Source organism: Gavia stellata, chromosome 1, assembly GCF_030936135.1.
Source record: "Gavia stellata isolate bGavSte3 chromosome 1, bGavSte3.hap2, whole genome shotgun sequence".
Classification (NCBI taxonomy): domain Eukaryota; kingdom Metazoa; phylum Chordata; class Aves; order Gaviiformes; family Gaviidae; genus Gavia; species Gavia stellata.
The window spans coordinates 102,879,562-102,884,713 of NC_082594.1; positions in this window are offsets into that span (position 1 = coordinate 102,879,562).

The window sequence follows — 5,152 nt, forward strand, 5'->3', positions numbered from 1 at the left end:
TTTTTAACGTCATACCTGGAACCTGTTTCTTCTGATTGGTATGGCTAAAGATATCAAGCAAAATGAAGGTGAAGAAAATTTTATATCCTATGATTTGAAGTCTTTATATTGTAGTAAATATTCAAATGTTGCATTTCCCACTAAATACCATCTAAGAATAGTCTTGCAAAAAAAACATTTAATTTAAAAGTAAATTAAAAAGAAAACACTTTAAAAACCTGGTGATTTACATCGGAACACTGGTGACTTGATCTTGGGGTCCAATGCATGGGAAGAGCTGTAGTAGCCTTGGATTAAGAGCTATTTCCAGGTGTGCCCTACTTTTGGGGGGAACTGTAGCAATAAATTGGCATACTGAATAGCATAAGAAATCATTGTATTTTATGCTCATGTCATGTGGTATAAACGAGTATATTAAAAATGTACAATTTGTAACATGCACACTTCATTTGGACACTGAACAATTGTTTTTCTGAACTGTTGGGATTGATGGAGTACATTCAGAAATACCTGCTTTTAAAAATTGTTTCAATAAACTCATCTGTCAAGGAGCTGTTGCAGTGCAACTTGGTAAGCTTTATTCCTTTAGGAAGGTAGTAAAGGAAAAGATACGCATGCTGGCTGACTCTTATTTCAGTATACCAGAAAGAAAAAATCGTCCTTAGAAGGTGGATTTTTAGAGTGAACAAAAGTGTATTTACTTTGAAAAAGCAATAGGATAAACACTGGAATTCATATACCTACATAAAAAGCAGTTAAGATATTTTCAAAAGATTATCATGCTGGTAGTCTCATGATGCAACAGTGACAGATTTGACCTTTTCTGTGCTTAAAATTTACTGATTTTAGTATTTTGTTAGACTGAAGAGGACACAAATAATCCATGCTACCAATGTTTCTAAAAGAGTATTTATACTTAAGTGACTTAATCATCAGAGAGATTCAAAGTTGTAGACGGTTTAATTTACAGAGGGAGAAGAAGGTAATGAAAAATAGGCAAAATGAGATTTTTAAAATTTTTTTTACAAGGTGGAACAATACTGTACAGAGACTTTTCTGCATCTTAACGCATGCCTGCCTTCTAGTCACAGGATCTCCAGGGGTAAGGACGCATAGTTCAGACACCTTTTGTCTAGTTTCTTTCTAGTCTAGCCACTGCAGTATAAAGCTCAGTGAAGTTTAACTTCCCAGCTTGAGGATAAAGCCTTTTAACACAGGCTTTTATGGTACAACAAAACTGCTGGTATTCAGAATAGCTGCTACCCTTACACCTGTGATTTATGTATCTGTGTGCATGGGGTGAGTATATTCTGTGGACAGAATACAATATGCTCAAGCAGTTATAAAACCTGTGCTGCTAAGTTAGCTTGGTTGTCCAACTGGATAGTTAGTGTTACTGTTTGCAAACCAATGTAAACAGCTAGTATTACTGCAGGGGTGAAAATGTACTTTATCTCTATTTGGCTATTTTAGACAATGGAATTCCTTCAACTGAAATTACTGACACAGTTGCAAAAATTCAGAAGCCTGTCCTCTCTGAATATATTAACATAAGTACACATTGTGTTCTTTCAAATTTGTTCAGAATCACTGAGTAACAGCCTCAAATGCCAAAGATTTTCACTGTTTTTTCTACATCTAGAATTTTGACTGCCATCTAATACTGAAGCTGCAAGGTGGCAGATTCAGATTTCAACACTGGAAAATATGGCAAGTACTTGAACAGGAGCTGTCAGAGTTTGGATTTTCAGTTATGAAATTTTTCAAACAGCAGGGGTAATAAAGCTAGAAAGCGCAGGAAAAGGGTTGGAGTCAACTATTCTCTTGGTGCCAGGTGCCTCTGTCGAAAAAGATGGCTCGTTCACAAAAGTTGGTCAACAGTAATCTGTCCGCTCTGACAGCCCTCTCAGCCTTGCTCTGCTGTCCAGCCGATCTCCCTGTGGTGGTGGTGCGCTTGGCTGGGTGGGGCTAATAAAACAACAGTAACTGGATTTGGTTTGGAAATCATGTTTATTCACACTCTCTACTTACTGCCTTTCTGGGAAGAATACTTGTAATGAGTCATTCCCTCAGTCTCTCCTCCCTGGCTGTAGTTCAGGGAGGAGAAAAGCTATAGGTTCAAGCCATCGGTTATCACCTCAAACTTTGCTTTTCTTCTAATAGTGTATGTGTATATATATATGTAACTACAAAACTTAAATGCAGGTTTATAACTGGTTTCAGTAAGTGTGCACACTACTAATGGAGCTCCAGACTAGTGAGGCTCCATTTTAATTTATTATTAAAAATACAGGCATTTTGCTCCAATTCGGATTGTGACTAGGACTGTAAGGGAGGGAATGAAGAGAGTATCTTCCTTGTAACCTCATTATAAATTATGGCTACAGAGAATCTTTTTTTCAAGTTAGCCTGCAGCCATTTTCCTAATTACCTGCTGCAGAATATTACACTTAGCCCATCCTCCCTCTACTACAATGACAGCATGTGGCTATAGAGTCTAAGCCCTTGCGCACTTGAGGAGTTTCTCCTTCCTATCCCCACGCAATGTCACGTTGGGAGAACAGTAACATGAAGAAATTTGCAGCAAAGTATACTTATGGGTGATAAGTCATCTAACTTCTCATTTTGGGCAACGTGGCGCCTTTCTATGTATAAATGGTTAGAGTTGTATAGGCACTTAAAGACTTCATGTAAATAATGTCACCCAGTTCTATGTATAAACAAAATAACCACTTTCACTTCTACCACTTCACCTGTATCTCATTTATTGATGCAAATTAAATGCTAGTAGCAAAGTGGTCATACTTTACATAATGATCTTCAGCCAATGTTACATGACTGCTGCTTGGCTGAGGTATAATCCGAGGACAATTGCTTTAACATTATTCTCCCACAGTTTACCATGTGTATCTCACTGTTCACTATCAAAATTCACAAGCAGTTATAACATGTTAAAAGACTGATGTCCTAGATGATGATGAAATCCCATCTGGGAAGATACTAACACGCTAAGTGACATGAGTGTCTGCTTAGAACTCTACAGGGACTCTTGAGAAAGTCTAACAACCTCTTTAGTAGTTAGCGTTGTTTAGGAAAAGGAAAGCTGTAGAACATGTAAGAAAAAATTCCATGTAAAATTGTCAGTCATTGACATTTTTACGAACAGGGTAATATATTACAGAATTATTACAGTTATTATTATAATTATTTTATTATACAGTTATGTATGATCACAGCTATTACAAAATTACCTTTACCCTCAAGGTCACCAACAGCAAAGGGAAAACCTTGTCCTTTACTATAAAGGAAAACAAAATGAAATCTGAAATGGAGAAGTTTGAGGAAAAATTGTGCAGATACAGGGAGCCACGATTCCTCTTTCTCCTCCGTTCATATACACCTCATTTTCTGCAGAAGACTGCTAACTGGTGGTTCTGCTTTCAGTTCTCCCTAAGCTACTCTATAAAAAAGGCATTTTTTAAAAAAGAACACTAAATATACGTACTGGGGGAGGGGACACGCACCTGCAGTTTTGAGGGAGTGTACAGCTTTGGTAGAATGACTTGGTGAGGTTTGTTTTAACAGGCTAAACTGTCCTCTTATGCATGGTGGTGCTTAAAAGTATTATCCCTGTCATCTTAGGTTTATTAGTTGCCCAGTGAAAATTAAATGTCCTGTGATCAGTGCTCTAAAAGGAAATAACAATACCTGTGATCTGACCATTAGGCTTTACCTGTGAAGTCACAAGCAAACCATTCCTGCAAGCGTTAGTGGTGTGTACAGAAAAGAGAACTCTGAGGAGGCTTCAAAAACGGTTGTTGCAAGGAGGGAGGATGGTTGTGCTTTTTTCGAGAAGCTCGCACGCAACCAACAGGATGGATCAGAGTTGAGTGGTTTTGCCCTGCATGTGGTACTCCAGACATCAACCTTTGGTAGCCTTAAAATTGTCAGTTGAATTAGTCTGTCTGCACCATGAAACAATGTAGGATTTTTTGTCCAAGAGTACTTAATTTCTGTATATAACTACAACTCATGCCCTAAACATGCAGAAATAAATGAATGGGGATAAAATAATTGCATAGAGACAAACTTAATAATACAAGGGCCTGCCATTTAAGGCTCTACTCCAAACAATGACTTAAGCATATGGTTTTGTTCAAATAGGTGAACTGTCCCATTGACTCAATTTACATTACTTCTGTGCTTTATGTACATAGTTAAATCTTTTCATAGAGCAGAGACCTGGAGTGAAGCACAGATGTATCTCCAAGATTTGGTGTAGTATTTTTCTTACGTGCTTAAGCCCTAATTTTCGTACCCTAGATTTCATACAAGTTCTTGAGTATTGTATATTTACTGCCTTAAGACTTTTTTGATACCTGCTAACAGAAAACATCAAGTGGGATGTAGATTGTGTGACTATGGGCCTCACACACCCTGGGGACATGTGGCTTAAAATCATTGTATTGCGCTTAAATTACATATCGCCATTTTACCCAAAAGCTCCAATCCGGATAAAGCATTCCTTGAACTAAAGATGCTAAAACTATGATGTATGCACGTGGTTACTACCTCAAGGAGCTAGCAGTTCAGAGAACCTGCATCTGCAAACAGGTGGTGGATAGAGCAAACAGCTTTAAAGATTTAATGAGCGGTAGGAGTTTGCAGGAGTCAGGCCTATGATAAAAGCTAGGAAGGTCATGCAAACTAAATAGAATTTCAAAACTTTCATTTATTTGCTGTTGATGTGCCAATTTAGTGATGTACAGCACCACAGATGTCCCTGAGAAAATGGTGGTTTGAACACTTAGTGGAATGGGTGAAACAGTCAGTGGCTTCGCTGCCGGCGGTGCACATGCCTGGCAGCCCGGGGCTGTTGCTGCTGCCAAGGGGAGAGGTGGGGTGTGCGAAGCTGCTGGTACGGCTGAGGCTTGTTCTCTCCCCGTTTTTTGCCATTGCTGTTTTTTGCACTCCTCCTCCCAATTTTGCAGCAGGACCTGCAGGCCCAGAAACCTTCCTCTTCCCCTTTCAGGCATCCTAATTCTGCCTTTACATCTGTCTTCCCTGTGACAGACGCAGCATGGCCCTGGGCTTCCTCACCTTTTTGATACGAAAGGTAAACGTTCTCTAGGTTGCTGAGAAGCCTTGAGCC